At 43.5% G+C, this 17,702-nt stretch overlaps 20 non-coding genes across 20 annotated transcripts; all 20 read left to right on the top strand.

The window, feature by feature from the left end:
* Window positions 1-220: 220 nt before the first annotated feature.
* On the top strand, window positions 221-292 carry TRNAG-UCC (transfer RNA glycine (anticodon UCC)). The gene has a single exon. It is a non-coding gene; the product is annotated as a tRNA-Gly (tRNA).
* A 1,249-nt stretch (window positions 293-1,541) lies between these two features.
* Window positions 1,542-1,613, top strand: TRNAG-CCC (transfer RNA glycine (anticodon CCC)). The gene has a single exon. It is a non-coding gene; the product is annotated as a tRNA-Gly (tRNA).
* Window positions 1,614-3,100: 1,487 nt separating this feature from the next.
* Window positions 3,101-3,172, top strand: TRNAG-UCC (transfer RNA glycine (anticodon UCC)). Its single transcript has one exon. It is a non-coding gene; the product is annotated as a tRNA-Gly (tRNA).
* Window positions 3,173-3,800: 628 nt separating this feature from the next.
* TRNAM-CAU (transfer RNA methionine (anticodon CAU)) lies at window positions 3,801-3,872 on the top strand. The gene has a single exon. It is a non-coding gene; the product is annotated as a tRNA-Met (tRNA).
* Window positions 3,873-4,421: 549 nt separating this feature from the next.
* Window positions 4,422-4,493, top strand: TRNAG-CCC (transfer RNA glycine (anticodon CCC)). Its single transcript has one exon. It is a non-coding gene; the product is annotated as a tRNA-Gly (tRNA).
* An 866-nt stretch (window positions 4,494-5,359) lies between these two features.
* On the top strand, window positions 5,360-5,431 carry TRNAM-CAU (transfer RNA methionine (anticodon CAU)). Its single transcript has one exon. It is a non-coding gene; the product is annotated as a tRNA-Met (tRNA).
* A 548-nt stretch (window positions 5,432-5,979) lies between these two features.
* On the top strand, window positions 5,980-6,051 carry TRNAG-UCC (transfer RNA glycine (anticodon UCC)). The gene has a single exon. It is a non-coding gene; the product is annotated as a tRNA-Gly (tRNA).
* Window positions 6,052-6,679: 628 nt separating this feature from the next.
* TRNAM-CAU (transfer RNA methionine (anticodon CAU)) lies at window positions 6,680-6,751 on the top strand. Its single transcript has one exon. It is a non-coding gene; the product is annotated as a tRNA-Met (tRNA).
* A 549-nt stretch (window positions 6,752-7,300) lies between these two features.
* On the top strand, window positions 7,301-7,372 carry TRNAG-CCC (transfer RNA glycine (anticodon CCC)). Its single transcript has one exon. It is a non-coding gene; the product is annotated as a tRNA-Gly (tRNA).
* An 872-nt stretch (window positions 7,373-8,244) lies between these two features.
* TRNAM-CAU (transfer RNA methionine (anticodon CAU)) lies at window positions 8,245-8,316 on the top strand. Its single transcript has one exon. It is a non-coding gene; the product is annotated as a tRNA-Met (tRNA).
* A 548-nt stretch (window positions 8,317-8,864) lies between these two features.
* On the top strand, window positions 8,865-8,936 carry TRNAG-UCC (transfer RNA glycine (anticodon UCC)). The gene has a single exon. It is a non-coding gene; the product is annotated as a tRNA-Gly (tRNA).
* A 628-nt stretch (window positions 8,937-9,564) lies between these two features.
* Window positions 9,565-9,636, top strand: TRNAM-CAU (transfer RNA methionine (anticodon CAU)). The gene has a single exon. It is a non-coding gene; the product is annotated as a tRNA-Met (tRNA).
* Window positions 9,637-10,185: 549 nt separating this feature from the next.
* On the top strand, window positions 10,186-10,257 carry TRNAG-CCC (transfer RNA glycine (anticodon CCC)). Its single transcript has one exon. It is a non-coding gene; the product is annotated as a tRNA-Gly (tRNA).
* A 1,487-nt stretch (window positions 10,258-11,744) lies between these two features.
* TRNAG-UCC (transfer RNA glycine (anticodon UCC)) lies at window positions 11,745-11,816 on the top strand. Its single transcript has one exon. It is a non-coding gene; the product is annotated as a tRNA-Gly (tRNA).
* A 628-nt stretch (window positions 11,817-12,444) lies between these two features.
* Window positions 12,445-12,516, top strand: TRNAM-CAU (transfer RNA methionine (anticodon CAU)). Its single transcript has one exon. It is a non-coding gene; the product is annotated as a tRNA-Met (tRNA).
* A 549-nt stretch (window positions 12,517-13,065) lies between these two features.
* TRNAG-CCC (transfer RNA glycine (anticodon CCC)) lies at window positions 13,066-13,137 on the top strand. Its single transcript has one exon. It is a non-coding gene; the product is annotated as a tRNA-Gly (tRNA).
* A 1,487-nt stretch (window positions 13,138-14,624) lies between these two features.
* On the top strand, window positions 14,625-14,696 carry TRNAG-UCC (transfer RNA glycine (anticodon UCC)). The gene has a single exon. It is a non-coding gene; the product is annotated as a tRNA-Gly (tRNA).
* A 1,249-nt stretch (window positions 14,697-15,945) lies between these two features.
* Window positions 15,946-16,017, top strand: TRNAG-CCC (transfer RNA glycine (anticodon CCC)). Its single transcript has one exon. It is a non-coding gene; the product is annotated as a tRNA-Gly (tRNA).
* An 856-nt stretch (window positions 16,018-16,873) lies between these two features.
* TRNAM-CAU (transfer RNA methionine (anticodon CAU)) lies at window positions 16,874-16,945 on the top strand. The gene has a single exon. It is a non-coding gene; the product is annotated as a tRNA-Met (tRNA).
* Window positions 16,946-17,493: 548 nt separating this feature from the next.
* On the top strand, window positions 17,494-17,565 carry TRNAG-UCC (transfer RNA glycine (anticodon UCC)). The gene has a single exon. It is a non-coding gene; the product is annotated as a tRNA-Gly (tRNA).
* Window positions 17,566-17,702: the final 137 nt, after the last annotated feature.

Here is a 17,702-nt window from a genome sequence, read left to right as displayed (position 1 = left end):
CCTCTATATGTTCATATCCATTATTTGTACTGCTGCTTACCATTCTTCTCTTCTTCACAGCTTTGTCCTTGGTTTCAATCCCAGTTCCTTACAATCTGCTAAAACCTTTCTACTGCTTCTCATGTTGGTATCTAAACCAAATGCACCATTGAAGCTGGTGCAAGATAGACATTGAACTCAGGGTCGTAATGTTGAGAACCGAGATTGCACAGATCAGAGGGCGTTGGTGGTATAGTGGTGAGCATAGCTGCCTTCCAAGCAGTTGACCCGGGTTCGATTCCCGGCCAACGCAGTACCAATTCTTATATATTCTGCAATCAGGATATATTTTAATGCAACATGTCACAAAATGGAAATATCATGAACAGATTAATCAGCCATTATATAAAAAATAAACAAATATGTAGGCAAGCATCTCGATCGCCCCTTCTGCTATACTCATTGCCCTACTATATGATAAGTTTCATAAAGCAGAGTCACCACTCACATGAGCTGGTAATAAATATGTTACAGTGGGAAGACAATGAACGGGCTGAGGCCCGACCACACATTATAACTAAAGCATCTCTATGTTAAAAAGCATTCCTAGGTAATGTCTAGCCTCTGAAAAAAATATGTAAAATCCATCGATAAATCTGGCAAAAGTCCCCAATATTTTGGGCATACTTGTGCTCTCACCTGAATGTAGCGCCACCTTGTAGGCGCCGAAGGTAACTGCGGCTCACAAAATGTTTTATCAGAAGGCAAGTTGAGAGGAATCCAAGAGGCAGATGTCCTTGGAAAGAGCCTCTGACTGCAGCAGGAAGGATGAATGCTTCAAATTTGCACAGTTTCCTGCCCATCGTCCTCTCACGTCCCGAACGCCCACGTCACTCCCCTGAATGCTCCTCATCTGCATAAAGAGAACACTCTGAAAAAGGAGCAGAGTGGCACAGCGGAAGCGTGCTGGGCCCATAACCCAGAGGTCGATGGATCGAAACCATCCTCTGCTAATTTTGCTTGATTTTTCTTCCAAGGACCAAGCTGTCATTTCCACGCTGCCGGAAAGGAAAAGCGCAAGCTTGTGCCAGCTAAGTGATATAAGACTTCTCAACTATCTGTGTCTGCTGAAATACAAGAGAGGGAGTGTCAAAGGATCCACCCTGTACTTTGAAAGTAAAGACACACAATAATAAGCATACATGACTGGTGGGACCTTCAAACACTTTTCTGTGCAGGCTTTGAATTTCATTCTTCCCTTTTTGTTCTGCTCTTATCTATCTCCTGGGCATTTCATGGAATGTTCTCTCTTTCTCTTCCCTGCTTTGCTTCCCTTGCTGCCTCTATATGTTATATATATATTAATTGTACTGCTGCTTTCCATTCTTCTCTTCTGCACAGCTTTGTCCTTGGTTTTAATCCCCAGTTCCTTACCCTCTGCAAATAACGTTCTACTGCTTTTCATGTTGGTATCTAAACCAAATGCACCATTGAAGCAGGTGCAAGATAGTCATTGATCTCTGAGTCATAATATTTAGAACCGAGAGCGCAAATGTCAGAGGGCGTTGGTGGTATAGTGGTGAGCATAGCTGCTTCCCAAGCAGTTGACCCGGGTTCGATTCCCGGCCAACGCAATGCAAATACTTATATATTCTGCAAGCAGGATATATTTTAATGCAACATGTCACAAAATGGAAATATCATGAACAGATTAATCAGCCATTATATAAAAAATAAACAAATATGTAGGCAAGCATCTCGATCGCCCCTTCTGCTACATTCATTGTCCTAATATATGATAAGTTTCATAAAGCAGAGTCACCACTCACATGTGCTGGTAATAAACATGTTACAGTGGGCAGACATTATAACTCTAGCATCTCTATGTTAGAAAGCATTTCTAGGCAATATCTAGCCTCTGAAAAAAATATACAAGATCCACCGATAAATCTGTCAAAAGTCCTTAACATTTTGTGCATACTTGTGCTCTCACCTGCATGTAGCGCCACCTTGTAGCTGTCGAAGGTAACTGCGGCTCACAAAATGTTTTATCAGAAGGCAAGTTGAGAGGAATCCAAGAGGCAGATGTCCATGGAAAGAGCGTCTCACTGCAGCAGGAAGGTTGGATGATTCAAATTTGCATAGTTTCCTGTCCAACGTCCAGAACGCTCCCAAACGCTCAAAAGCCTCACACCGGGCAAGCCCTCACCGGGTAGATCTCTGGCACCCAGGTAAAGCCAAATCCTGAGCATGCTAGCGCTAGTATCACAGAGAGAGATATAGAGGGTTCAAGAGCTGCTGTCTTGATAAAGGTTTGAAACGGCTAGTGCCTGAGAGTGTCTGACTTTCAGTTATGACTGATTGTGAGAGGGGAAGATGAAGTTTTTCTATACCCAGCATGCCTTGCGATATACTTAGGCAAATGAGGTGAGAGCCCGACCAATCCCATGCTACTCTGCTGAATGCTCCTCATCTGCATAAAGAGAACACTTTCCCAAAGCAGCAGAGTGGCGCAGCGGAAGCGTGCTGGGCCCATAACCCAGAGGTTGATGGATCGAAACCATCCTCTGCTAGTTTTGCTTGATTTTTCTTCCAAGGACCAAGCTGTCATTTTAAGGCTGCCAGCAAGGAAAAGCGCAAGCTTGTGCCAGCTATGGTAGAAACGACTTCTGAACTATCTGTGTCTGCTGAAATACAAGAGAGGGATCGTCAAAGGGATCCACCCTGTACCTTGAAAGTAAAGACACACAATAATAAGCATAAATGACTGGTGGGACCTTCAAACACTTTTCTGGGCATGCTTTGAATATCATTCTTCCCTTTTTGTTCTGCTCTTATCTATCTCCTGGGCATTTCCTGGAATGTTCTCTCTTTCTTTCCCCTGCTTTGCTTCCCATGCTGCCTCTATATGTTCATATCCATTATTTGTACTGCTGCTTACCATTCTTCTCTTCTTCACAGCTTTGTCCTTGGTTTCAATCCCAGTTCCTTACAATCTGCTAAAACCTTTCTACTGCTTCTCATGTTGGTATCTAAACCAAATGCACCATTGAAGCTGGTGCAAGATAGACATTGAACTCAGGGTCGTAATGTTGAGAACCGAGATTGCACAGATCAGAGGGCGTTGGTGGTATAGTGGTGAGCATAGCTGCCTTCCAAGCAGTTGACCCGGGTTCGATTCCCGGCCAACGCAGTACCAATTCTTATATATTCTGCAATCAGGATATATTTTAATGCAACATGTCACAAAATGGAAATATCATGAACAGATTAATCAGCCATTATATAAAAAATAAACAAATATGTAGGCAAGCATCTCGATCGCCCCTTCTGCTATACTCATTGTCCTACTATATGATAAGTTTCATAAAGCAGAGTCACCACTCACATGAGCTGGTAATAAATATGTTACAGTGGGAAGACAATGAACGGGCTGAGGCCCGACCACACATTATAACTAAAGCATCTCTATGTTAAAAAGCATTCCTAGGTAATGTCTAGCCTCTGAAAAAAATATGTAAAATCCATCGATAAATCTGGCAAAAGTCCCCAATATTTTGGGCATACTTGTGCTCTCACCTGAATGTAGCGCCACCTTGTAGGCGCCGAAGGTAACTGCGGCTCACAAAATGTTTTATCAGAAGGCAAGTTGAGAGGAATCCAAGAGGCAGATGTCCTTGGAAAGAGCCTCTGACTGCAGCAGGAAGGATGAATGCTTCAAATTTGCACAGTTTCCTGCCCATCGTCCTCTCACGTCCCGAACGCCCACGTCACTCCCCTGAATGCTCCTCATCTGCATAAAGAGAACACTCTGAAAAAGGAGCAGAGTGGCGCAGCGGAAGCGTGCTGGGCCCATAACCCAGAGGTCGATGGATCGAAACCATCCTCTGCTAATTTTGCTTGATTTTTCTTCCAAGGACCAAGCTGTCATTTCCACGCTGCCGGAAAGGAAAAGCGCAAGCTTGTGCCAGCTAAGTGATATAAGACTTCTCAACTATCTGTGTCTGCTGAAATACAAGAGAGGGAGTGTCAAAGGATCCACCCTGTACTTTGAAAGTAAAGACACACAATAATAAGCATACATGACTGGTGGGACCTTCAAACACTTTTCTGTGCAGGCTTTGAATTTCATTCTTCCCTTTTTGTTCTGCTCTTATCTATCTCCTGGGCATTTCATGGAATGTTCTCTCTTTCTCTTCCCTGCTTTGCTTCCCTTGCTGCCTCTATATGTTATATATATATTAATTGTACTGCTGCTTTCCATTCTTCTCTTCTGCACAGCTTTGTCCTTGGTTTTAATCCCCAGTTCCTTACCCTCTGCAAATAACGTTCTACTGCTTTTCATGTTGGTATCTAAACCAAATGCACCATTGAAGCAGGTGCCAGATAGTCATTGATCTCTGAGTCATAATATTTAGAACCGAGAGCGCAAATGTCAGAGGGCGTTGGTGGTATAGTGGTGAGCATAGCTGCTTCCCAAGCAGTTGACCCGGGTTCGATTCCCGGCCAACGCAATGCAAATACTTATATATTCTGCAAGCAGGATATATTTTAATGCAACATGTCACAAAATGGAAATATCATGAACAGATTAATCAGCCATTATATAAAAAATAAACAAATATGTAGGCAAGCATCTCGATCGCCCCTTCTGCTACATTCATTGACCTAATATATGATAAGTTTCATAAAGCAGAGTCACCACTCACATGTGCTGGTAATAAATATGTTACAGTGGGCAGACATTATAACTCTAGCATCTCTATGTTAGAAAGCATTTCTAGGCAATATCTAGCCTCTGAAAAAAATGTACAAGATCCACCGATAAATCTGTCAAAAGTCCTTAACATTTTGTGCATACTTGTGCTCTCACCTGCATGTAGCGCCACCTTGTAGCTGTCGAAGGTAACTGCGGCTCACAAAATGTTTTATCAGAAGGCAAGTTGAGAGGAATCCAAGAGGCAGATGTCCATGGAAAGAGCGTCTCACTGCAGCAGGAAGGTTGGATGATTCAAATTTGCATAGTTTCCTGTCCAACGTCCACAACGCTCCCAAACGCTCAAAAGCCTCACACCGGGCAAGCCCTCACCGGGTAGATCTCTGGCACCCAGGTAAAGCCAAATCCTGAGCATGCTAGCGCTAGTATCACAGAGAGAGATATAGAGGGTTCAAGAGCTGCTGTCTTGATAAAGGTTTGAAACGGCTAGTGCCTGAGAGTGTCTGACTTTCAGTTATGACTGATTGTGAGAGGGGAAGATGAAGTTTTTCTATACCCAGCATGCCTTGCGATATACTTAGGCAAATGAGGTGAGAGCCCACCAATCCCATGCTACTCTGCTGAATGCTCCTCATCTGCATAAAGAGAACACTTTCCCAAAGCAGCAGAGTGGCGCAGCGGAAGCGTGCTGGGCCCATAACCCAGAGGTCGATGGATCGAAACCATCCTCTGCTAGTTTTGCTTGATTTTTCTTCCAAGGACCAAGCTGTCATTTTAAGGCTGCCAGCAAGGAAAAGCGCAAGCTTGTGCCAGCTATGGTAGAAACGACTTCTGAACTATCTGTGTCTGCTGAAATACAAGAGAGGGATCGTCAAAGGGATCCACCCTGTACCTTGAAAGTAAAGACACACAATAATAAGCATAAATGACTGGTGGGACCTTCAAACACTTTTCTGGGCATGCTTTGAATATCATTCTTCCCTTTTTGTTCTGCTCTTATCTATCTCCTGGGCATTTCCTGGAATGTTCTCTCTTTCTTTCCCCTGCTTTGCTTCCCATGCTGCCTCTATATGTTCATATCCATTATTTGTACTGCTGCTTACCATTCTTCTCTTCTTCACAGCTTTGTCCTTGGTTTCAATCCCAGTTCCTTACAATCTGCTAAAACCTTTCTACTGCTTCTCATGTTGGTATCTAAACCAAATGCACCATTGAAGCTGGTGCAAGATAGACATTGAACTCAGGGTCGTAATGTTGAGAACCGAGATTGCACAGATCAGAGGGCGTTGGTGGTATAGTGGTGAGCATAGCTGCCTTCCAAGCAGTTGACCCGGGTTCGATTCCCGGCCAACGCAGTACCAATTCTTATATATTCTGCAATCAGGATATATTTTAATGCAACATGTCACAAAATGGAAATATCATGAACAGATTAATCAGCCATTATATAAAAAATAAACAAATATGTAGGCAAGCATCTCGATCGCCCCTTCTGCTATACTCATTGTCCTACTATATGATAAGTTTCATAAAGCAGAGTCACCACTCACATGAGCTGGTAATAAATATGTTACAGTGGGAAGACAATGAACGGGCTGAGGCCCGACCACACATTATAACTAAAGCATCTCTATGTTAAAAAGCATTCCTAGGTAATGTCTAGCCTCTGAAAAAAATATGTAAAATCCATCGATAAATCTGGCAAAAGTCCCCAATATTTTGGGCATACTTGTGCTCTCACCTGAATGTAGCGCCACCTTGTAGGCGCCGAAGGTAACTGCGGCTCACAAAATGTTTTATCAGAAGGCAAGTTGAGAGGAATCCAAGAGGCAGATGTCCTTGGAAAGAGCCTCTGACTGCAGCAGGAAGGATGAATGCTTCAAATTTGCACAGTTTCCTGCCCATCGTCCTCTCACGTCCCGAACGCCCACGTCACTCCCCTGAATGCTCCTCATCTGCATAAAGAGAACACTCTGAAAAAGGAGCAGAGTGGCGCAGCGGAAGCGTGCTGGGCCCATAACCCAGAGGTCGATGGATCGAAACCATCCTCTGCTAATTTTGCTTGATTTTTCTTCCAAGGACCAAGCTGTCATTTCCACGCTGCCGGAAAGGAAAAGCGCAAGCTTGTGCCAGCTAAGTGATATAAGACTTCTCAACTATCTGTGTCTGCTGAAATACAAGAGAGGGAGTGTCAAAGGATCCACCCTGTACTTTGAAAGTAAAGACACACAATAATAAGCATACATGACTGGTGGGACCTTCAAACACTTTTCTGTGCAGGCTTTGAATTTCATTCTTCCCTTTTTGTTCTGCTCTTATCTATCTCCTGGGCATTTCATGGAATGTTCTCTCTTTCTCTTCCCTGCTTTGCTTCCCTTGCTGCCTCTATATGTTATATATATATTAATTGTACTGCTGCTTTCCATTCTTCTCTTCTGCACAGCTTTGTCCTTGGTTTTAATCCCCAGTTCCTTACCCTCTGCAAATAACGTTCTACTGCTTTTCATGTTGGTATCTAAACCAAATGCACCATTGAAGCAGGTGCAAGATAGTCATTGATCTCTGAGTCATAATATTTAGAACCGAGAGCGCAAATGTCAGAGGGCGTTGGTGGTATAGTGGTGAGCATAGCTGCTTCCCAAGCAGTTGACCCGGGTTCGATTCCCGGCCAACGCAATGCAAATACTTATATATTCTGCAAGCAGGATATATTTTAATGCAACATGTCACAAAATGGAAATATCATGAACAGATTAATCAGCCATTATATAAAAAATAAACAAATATGTAGGCAAGCATCTCGATCGCCCCTTCTGCTACATTCATTGACCTAATATATGATAAGTTTCATAAAGCAGAGTCACCACTCACATGTGCTGGTAATAAATATGTTACAGTGGGCAGACATTATAACTCTAGCATCTCTATGTTAGAAAGCATTTCTAGGCAATATCTAGCCTCTGAAAAAAATATACAAGATCCACCGATAAATCTGTCAAAAGTCCTTAACATTTTGTGCATACTTGTGCTCTCACCTGCATGTAGCGCCACCTTGTAGCTGTCGAAGGTAACTGCGGCTCACAAAATGTTTTATCAGAAGGCAAGTTGAGAGGAATCCAAGAGGCAGATGTCCATGGAAAGAGCGTCTCACTGCAGCAGGAAGGTTGAATGATTCAAATTTGCATAGTTTCCTGTCCAACGTCCACTCACGTCCCGAACGCTCCCAAACGCTCCCAAACGCTCCCAAGCCTCTCACCGGGTAGATCTCTGGCACCCAGGTAAAGCCAAATCCTGAGCATGCTAGCGCTAGTATCACAGAGAGAGATATAGAGGGTTCAAGAGCTGCTGTCTTGATAAAGGTTTGAAACGGCTAGTGCCTGAGAGTGTCTGACTTTCAGTTATGACTGATTGTGAGAGGGGAAGATGAAGTTTTTCTATACCCAGCATGCCTTGCGATATACTTAGGCAAATGAGGTGAGAGCCCGACCAATCCCATGCTACTCTGCTGAATGCTCCTCATCTGCATAAAGAGAACACTTTCCCAAAGCAGCAGAGTGGCGCAGCGGAAGCGTGCTGGGCCCATAACCCAGAGGTCGATGGATCGAAACCATCCTCTGCTAGTTTTGCTTGATTTTTCTTCCAAGGACCAAGCTGTCATTTTAAGGCTGCCAGCAAGGAAAAGCGCAAGCTTGTGCCAGCTATGGTAGAAACGACTTCTGAACTATCTGTGTCTGCTGAAATACAAGAGAGGGATCGTCAAAGGGATCCACCCTGTACCTTGAAAGTAAAGACACACAATAATAAGCATAAATGACTGGTGGGACCTTCAAACACTTTTCTGGGCATGCTTTGAATATCATTCTTCCCTTTTTGTTCTGCTCTTATCTATCTCCTGGGCATTTCCTGGAATGTTCTCTCTTTCTTTCCCCTGCTTTGCTTCCCATGCTGCCTCTATATGTTCATATCCATTATTTGTACTGCTGCTTACCATTCTTCTCTTCTTCACAGCTTTGTCCTTGGTTTCAATCCCAGTTCCTTACAATCTGCTAAAACCTTTCTACTGCTTCTCATGTTGGTATCTAAACCAAATGCACCATTGAAGCTGGTGCAAGATAGACATTGAACTCAGGGTCGTAATGTTGAGAACCGAGATTGCACAGATCAGAGGGCGTTGGTGGTATAGTGGTGAGCATAGCTGCCTTCCAAGCAGTTGACCCGGGTTCGATTCCCGGCCAACGCAGTACCAATTCTTATATATTCTGCAATCAGGATATATTTTAATGCAACATGTCACAAAATGGAAATATCATGAACAGATTAATCAGCCATTATATAAAAAATAAACAAATATGTAGGCAAGCATCTCGATCGCCCCTTCTGCTATACTCATTGTCCTACTATATGATAAGTTTCATAAAGCAGAGTCACCACTCACATGAGCTGGTAATAAATATGTTACAGTGGGAAGACAATGAACGGGCTGAGGCCCGACCACACATTATAACTAAAGCATCTCTATGTTAAAAAGCATTCCTAGGTAATGTCTAGCCTCTGAAAAAAATATGTAAAATCCATCGATAAATCTGGCAAAAGTCCCCAATATTTTGGGCATACTTGTGCTCTCACCTGAATGTAGCGCCACCTTGTAGGCGCCGAAGGTAACTGCGGCTCACAAAATGTTTTATCAGAAGGCAAGTTGAGAGGAATCCAAGAGGCAGATGTCCTTGGAAAGAGCCTCTGACTGCAGCAGGAAGGATGAATGCTTCAAATTTGCACAGTTTCCTGCCCATCGTCCTCTCACGTCCCGAACGCCCACGTCACTCCCCTGAATGCTCCTCATCTGCATAAAGAGAACACTCTGAAAAAGGAGCAGAGTGGCGCAGCGGAAGCGTGCTGGGCCCATAACCCAGAGGTCGATGGATCGAAACCATCCTCTGCTAATTTTGCTTGATTTTTCTTCCAAGGACCAAGCTGTCATTTCCACGCTGCCGGAAAGGAAAAGCGCAAGCTTGTGCCAGCTAAGTGATATAAGACTTCTCAACTATCTGTGTCTGCTGAAATACAAGAGAGGGAGTGTCAAAGGATCCACCCTGTACTTTGAAAGTAAAGACACACAATAATAAGCATACATGACTGGTGGGACCTTCAAACACTTTTCTGTGCAGGCTTTGAATTTCATTCTTCCCTTTTTGTTCTGCTCTTATCTATCTCCTGGGCATTTCATGGAATGTTCTCTCTTTCTCTTCCCTGCTTTGCTTCCCTTGCTGCCTCTATATGTTATATATATATTAATTGTACTGCTGCTTTCCATTCTTCTCTTCTGCACAGCTTTGTCCTTGGTTTTAATCCCCAGTTCCTTACCCTCTGCAAATAACGTTCTACTGCTTTTCATGTTGGTATCTAAACCAAATGCACCATTGAAGCAGGTGCCAGATAGTCATTGATCTCTGAGTCATAATATTTAGAACCGAGAGCGCAAATGTCAGAGGGCGTTGGTGGTGTAGAGGTGAGCATAGCTGCTTCCCAAGCAGTTGACCCGGGTTCGATTCCCGGCCAACGCAATGCAAATACTTATATATTCTGCAAGCAGGATATATTTTAATGCAACATGTCACAAAATGGAAATATCATGAACAGATTAATCAGCCATTATATAAAAAATAAACAAATATGTAGGCAAGCATCTCGATCGCCCCTTCTGCTACATTCATTGACCTAATATATGATAAGTTTCATAAAGCAGAGTCACCACTCACATGTGCTGGTAATAAATATGTTACAGTGGGCAGACATTATAACTCTAGCATCTCTATGTTAGAAAGCATTTCTAGGCAATATCTAGCCTCTGAAAAAAATATACAAGATCCACCGATAAATCTGTCAAAAGTCCTTAACATTTTGTGCATACTTGTGCTCTCACCTGCATGTAGCGCCACCTTGTAGCTGTCGAAGGTAACTGCGGCTCACAAAATGTTTTATCAGAAGGCAAGTTGAGAGGAATCCAAGAGGCAGATGTCCATGGAAAGAGCGTCTCACTGCAGCAGGAAGGTTGGATGATTCAAATTTGCATAGTTTCCTGTCCAACGTCCAGAACGCTCCCAAACGCTCAAAAGCCTCACACCGGGCAAGCCCTCACCGGGTAGATCTCTGGCACCCAGGTAAAGCCAAATCCTGAGCATGCTAGCGCTAGTATCACAGAGAGAGATATAGAGGGTTCAAGAGCTGCTGTCTTGATAAAGGTTTGAAACGGCTAGTGCCTGAGAGTGTCTGACTTTCAGTTATGACTGATTGTGAGAGGGGAAGATGAAGTTTTTCTATACCCAGCATGCCTTGCGATATACTTAGGCAAATGAGGTGAGAGCCCGACCAATCCCATGCTACTCTGCTGAATGCTCCTCATCTGCATAAAGAGAACACTTTCCCAAAGCAGCAGAGTGGCGCAGCGGAAGCGTGCTGGGCCCATAACCCAGAGGTCGATGGATCAAAACCATCCTCTGCTAGTTTTGCTTGATTTTTCTTCCAAGGACCAAGCTGTCATTTTAAGGCTGCCAGCAAGGAAAAGCGCAAGCTTGTGCCAGCTATGGTAGAAACGACTTCTGAACTATCTGTGTCTGCTGAAATACAAGAGAGGGATCGTCAAAGGGATCCACCCTGTACCTTGAAAGTAAAGACACACAATAATAAGCATAAATGACTGGTGGGACCTTCAAACACTTTTCTGGGCATGCTTTGAATATCATTCTTCCCTTTTTGTTCTGCTCTTATCTATCTCCTGGGCATTTCCTGGAATGTTCTCTCTTTCTTTCCCCTGCTTTGCTTCCCATGCTGCCTCTATATGTTCATATCCATTATTTGTACTGCTGCTTACCATTTTTCTCTTCTTCACAGCTTTGTCCTTGGTTTCAATCCCAGTTCCTTACAATCTGCTAAAACCTTTCTACTGCTTCTCATGTTGGTATCTAAACCAAATGCACCATTGAAGCTGGTGCAAGATAGACATTGAACTCAGGGTCGTAATGTTGAGAACCGAGATTGCACAGATCAGAGGGCGTTGGTGGTATAGTGGTGAGCATAGCTGCCTTCCAAGCAGTTGACCCGGGTTCGATTCCCGGCCAACGCAGTACCAATTCTTATATATTCTGCAATCAGGATATATTTTAATGCAACATGTCACAAAATGGAAATATCATGAACAGATTAATCAGCCATTATATAAAAAATAAACAAATATGTAGGCAAGCATCTCGATCGCCCCTTCTGCTATACTCATTGTCCTACTATATGATAAGTTTCATAAAGCAGAGTCACCACTCACATGAGCTGGTAATAAATATGTTACAGTGGGAAGACAATGAACGGGCTGAGGCCCGACCACACATTATAACTAAAGCATCTCTATGTTAAAAAGCATTCCTAGGTAATGTCTAGCCTCTGAAAAAAATATGTAAAATCCATCGATAAATCTGGCAAAAGTCCCCAATATTTTGGGCATACTTGTGCTCTCACCTGAATGTAGCGCCACCTTGTAGGCGCCGAAGGTAACTGCGGCTCACAAAATGTTTTATCAGAAGGCAAGTTGAGAGGAATCCAAGAGGCAGATGTCCTTGGAAAGAGCCTCTGACTGCAGCAGGAAGGATGAATGCTTCAAATTTGCACAGTTTCCTGCCCATCGTCCTCTCACGTCCCGAACGCCCACGTCACTCCCCTGAATGCTCCTCATCTGCATAAAGAGAACACTCTGAAAAAGGAGCAGAGTGGCGCAGCGGAAGCGTGCTGGGCCCATAACCCAGAGGTCGATGGATCGAAACCATCCTCTGCTAATTTTGCTTGATTTTTCTTCCAAGGACCAAGCTGTCATTTCCACGCTGCCGGAAAGGAAAAGCGCAAGCTTGTGCCAGCTAAGTGATATAAGACTTCTCAACTATCTGTGTCTGCTGAAATACAAGAGAGGGAGTGTCAAAGGATCCACCCTGTACTTTGAAAGTAAAGACACACAATAATAAGCATACATGACTGGTGGGACCTTCAAACACTTTTCTGTGCAGGCTTTGAATTTCATTCTTCCCTTTTTGTTCTGCTCTTATCTATCTCCTGGGCATTTCATGGAATGTTCTCTCTTTCTCTTCCCTGCTTTGCTTCCCTTGCTGCCTCTATATGTTATATATATATTAATTGTACTGCTGCTTTCCATTCTTCTCTTCTGCACAGCTTTGTCCTTGGTTTTAATCCCCAGTTCCTTACCCTCTGCAAATAACGTTCTACTGCTTTTCATGTTGGTATCTAAACCAAATGCACCATTGAAGCAGGTGCAAGATAGTCATTGATCTCTGAGTCATAATATTTAGAACCGAGAGCGCAAATGTCAGAGGGCGTTGGTGGTATAGTGGTGAGCATAGCTGCTTCCCAAGCAGTTGACCCGGGTTCGATTCCCGGCCAACGCAATGCAAATACTTATATATTCTGCAAGCAGGATATATTTTAATGCAACATGTCACAAAATGGAAATATCATGAACAGATTAATCAGCCATTATATAAAAAATAAACAAATATGTAGGCAAGCATCTCGATCGCCCCTTCTGCTACATTCATTGACCTAATATATGATAAGTTTCATAAAGCAGAGTCACCACTCACATGTGCTGGTAATAAATATGTTACAGTGGGCAGACATTATAACTCTAGCATCTCTATGTTAGAAAGCATTTCTAGGCAATATCTAGCCTCTGAAAAAAATATACAAGATCCACCGATAAATCTGTCAAAAGTCCTTAACATTTTGTGCATACTTGTGCTCTCACCTGCATGTAGCGCCACCTTGTAGCTGTCGAAGGTAACTGCGGCTCACAAAATGTTTTATCAGAAGGCAAGTTGAGAGGAATCCAAGAGGCAGATGTCCATGGAAAGAGCGTCTCACTGCAGCAGGAAGGTTGAATGATTCAAATTTGCATAGTTTCCTGTCCAACGTCCACAACGCTCCCAAACGCTCCCAAGCCTCACACCGGGCAAGCCCTCACCGGGTAGATCTCTGGCACCCAGGTAAAGCCAAATCCTGAGCATGCTAGCGCTAGTATCACAGAGAGAGATATAGAGGGTTCAAGAGCTGCTGTCTTGATAAAGGTTTGAAACGGCTAGTGCCTGAGAGTGTCTGACTTTCAGTTATGACTGATTGTGAGAGGGGAAGATGAAGTTTTTCTATACCCAGCATGCCTTGCGATATACTTAGGCAAATGAGGTGAGAGCCCGACCAATCCCATGCTACTCTGCTGAATGCTCCTCATCTGCATAAAGAGAACACTTTCCCAAAGCAGCAGAGTGGCGCAGCGGAAGCGTGCTGGGCCCATAACCCAGAGGTTGATGGATCGAAACCATCCTCTGCTAGTTTTGCTTGATTTTTCTTCCAAGGACCAAGCTGTCATTTTAAGGCTGCCAGCAAGGAAAAGCGCAAGCTTGTGCCAGCTATGGTAGAAACGACTTCTGAACTATCTGTGTCTGCTGAAATACAAGAGAGGGATCGTCAAAGGGATCCACCCTGTACCTTGAAAGTAAAGACACACAATAATAAGCATAAATGACTGGTGGGACCTTCAAACACTTTTCTGGGCATGCTTTGAATATCATTCTTCCCTTTTTGTTCTGCTCTTATCTATCTCCTGGGCATTTCCTGGAATGTTCTCTCTTTCTTTCCCCTGCTTTGCTTCCCATGCTGCCTCTATATGTTCATATCCATTATTTGTACTGCTGCTTACCATTCTTCTTTTCTTCACAGCTTTGTCCTTGGTTTCAATCCCAGTTCCTTACAATCTGCTAAAACCTTTCTACTGCTTCTCATGTTGGTATCTAAACCAAATGCACCATTGAAGCTGGTGCAAAATAGACATTGAACTCAGGGTCGTAATGTTGAGAACCGAGATTGCACAGATCAGAGGGCGTTGGTGGTATAGTGGTGAGCATAGCTGCCTTCCAAGCAGTTGACCCGGGTTCGATTCCCGGCCAACGCAGTACCAATTCTTATATATTCTGCAATCAGGATATATTTTAATGCAACATGTCACAAAATGGAAATATCATGAACAGATTAATCAGCCATTATATAAAAAATAAACAAATATGTAGGCAAGCATCTCGATCGCCCCTTCTGCTATACTCATTGTCCTACTATATGATAAGTTTCATAAAGCAGAGTCACCACTCACATGAGCTGGTAATAAATATGTTACAGTGGGAAGACAATGAACGGGCTGAGGCCCGACCACACATTATAACTAAAGCATCTCTATGTTAAAAAGCATTCCTAGGTAATGTCTAGCCTCTGAAAAAAATATGTAAAATCCATCGATAAATCTGGCAAAAGTCCCCAATATTTTGGGCATACTTGTGCTCTCACCTGAATGTAGCGCCACCTTGTAGGCGCCGAAGGTAACTGCGGCTCACAAAATGTTTTATCAGAAGGCAAGTTGAGAGGAATCCAAGAGGCAGATGTCCTTGGAAAGAGCCTCTGACTGCAGCAGGAAGGATGAATGCTTCAAATTTGCACAGTTTCCTGCCCATCGTCCTCTCACGTCCCGAACGCCCACGTCACTCCCCTGAATGCTCCTCATCTGCATAAAGAGAACACTCTGAAAAAGGAGCAGAGTGGCACAGCGGAAGCGTGCTGGGCCCATAACCCAGAGGTCGATGGATCGAAACCATCCTCTGCTAATTTTGCTTGATTTTTCTTCCAAGGACCAAGCTGTCATTTCCACGCTGCCGGAAAGGAAAAGCGCAAGCTTGTGCCAGCTAAGTGATATAAGACTTCTCAACTATCTGTGTCTGCTGAAATACAAGAGAGGGAGTGTCAAAGGATCCACCCTGTACTTTGAAAGTAAAGACACACAATAATAAGCATACATGACTGGTGGGACCTTCAAACACTTTTCTGTGCAGGCTTTGAATTTCATTCTTCCCTTTTTGTTCTGCTCTTATCTATCTCCTGGGCATTTCATGGAATGTTCTCTCTTTCTCTTCCCTGCTTTGCTTCCCTTGCTGCCTCTATATGTTATATATATATTAATTGTACTGCTGCTTTCCATTCTTCTCTTCTGCACAGCTTTGTCCTTGGTTTTAATCCCCAGTTCCTTACCCTCTGCAAATAACGTTCTACTGCTTTTCATGTTGGTATCTAAACCAAATGCACCATTGAAGCAGGTGCAAGATAGTCATTGATCTCTGAGTCATAATATTTAGAACCGAGAGCGCAAATGTCAGAGGGCGTTGGTGGTATAGTGGTGAGCATAGCTGCTTCCCAAGCAGTTGACCCGGGTTCGATTCCCGGCCAACGCAATGCAAATACTTATATATTCTGCAAGCAGGATATATTTTAATGCAACATGTCACAAAATGGAAATATCATGAACAGATTAATCAGCCATTATATAAAAAATAAACAAATATGTAGGCAAGCATCACGATCGCCCCTTCTGCTACATTCATTGTCCTAATATATGATAAGTTTCATAAAGCAGAGTCACCACTCACATGTGCTGGTAATAAACATGTTACAGTGGGCAGACATTATAACTCTAGCATCTCTATGTTAGAAAGCATTTCTAGGCAATATCTAGCCTCTGAAAAAAATATACAAGATCCACCGATAAATCTGTCAAAAGTCCTTAACATTTTGTGCATACTTGTGCTCTCACCTGCATGTAGCGCCACCTTGTAGCTGTCGAAGGTAACTGCGGCTCACAAAATGTTTTATCAGAAGGCAAGTTGAGAGGAATCCAAGAGGCAGATGTCCATGGAAAGAGCGTCTCACTGCAGCAGGAAGGTTGGATGATTCAAATTTGCATAGTTTCCTGTCCAACGTCCAGAACGCTCCCAAACGCTCAAAAGCCTCGCCCTCACCGGGTAGATCTCTGGCACCCAGGTAAAGCCAAATCCTGAGCATGCTAGCGCTAGTATCACAGAGAGAGATATAGAGGGTTCAAGAGCTGCTGTCTTGATAAAGGTTTGAAACGGCTAGTGCCTGAGAGTGTCTGACTTTCAGTTATGACTGATTGTGAGAGGGGAAGATGAAGTTTTTCTATACCCAGCATGCCTTGCGATATACTTAGGCAAATGAGGTGAGAGCCCGACCAATCCCATGCTACTCTGCTGAATCCTCCTCATCTGCATAAAGAGAACACTTTCCCAAAGCAGCAGAGTGGCGCAGCGGAAGCGTGCTGGGCCCATAACCCAGAGGTCGATGGATCGAAACCATCCTCTGCTAGTTTTGCTTGATTTTTCTTCCAAGGACCAAGCTGTCATTTTAAGGCTGCCAGCAAGGAAAAGCGCAAGCTTGTGCCAGCTATGGTAGAAACGACTTCTGAACTATCTGTGTCTGCTGAAATACAAGAGAGGGATCGTCAAAGGGATCCACCCTGTACCTTGAAAGTAAAGACACACAATAATAAGCATAAATGACTGGTGGGACCTTCAAACACTTTTCTGGGCATGCTTTGAATATCATTCTTCCCTTTTTGTTCTGCTCTTATCTATCTCCTGGGCATTTCCTGGAATGTTCTCTCTTTCTTTCCCCTGCTTTGCTTCCCATGCTGCCTCTATATGTTCATATCCATTATTTGTACTGCTGCTTACCATTCTTCTCTTCTTCACAGCTTTGTCCTTGGTTTCAATCCCAGTTCCTTACAATCTGCTAAAACCTTTCTACTGCTTCTCATGTTGGTATCTAAACCAAATGCACCATTGAAGCTGGTGCAAGATAGACATTGAACTCAGGGTCGTAATGTTGAGAACCGAGATTGCACAGATCAGAGGGCGTTGGTGGTATAGTGGTGAGCATAGCTGCCTTCCAAGCAGTTGACCCGGGTTCGATTCCCGGCCAACGCAGTACCAATTCTTATATATTCTGCAATCAGGATATATTTTAATGCAACATGTCACAAAATGGAAATATCATGAACAGATTAATCAGCCATTATATAAAAAATAAACAAATATGTAGGCAAGCATCTCGATCGCCCCTT

This window comes from Lissotriton helveticus, chromosome 11, assembly GCF_964261635.1.
Source record: "Lissotriton helveticus chromosome 11, aLisHel1.1, whole genome shotgun sequence".
NCBI classification, from domain to species: Eukaryota; Metazoa; Chordata; class Amphibia; order Caudata; family Salamandridae; genus Lissotriton; species Lissotriton helveticus.
The sequence above is the reverse complement of the archived record's forward strand: the minus strand, read 5'-3'. Positions and strand labels throughout refer to the sequence as shown.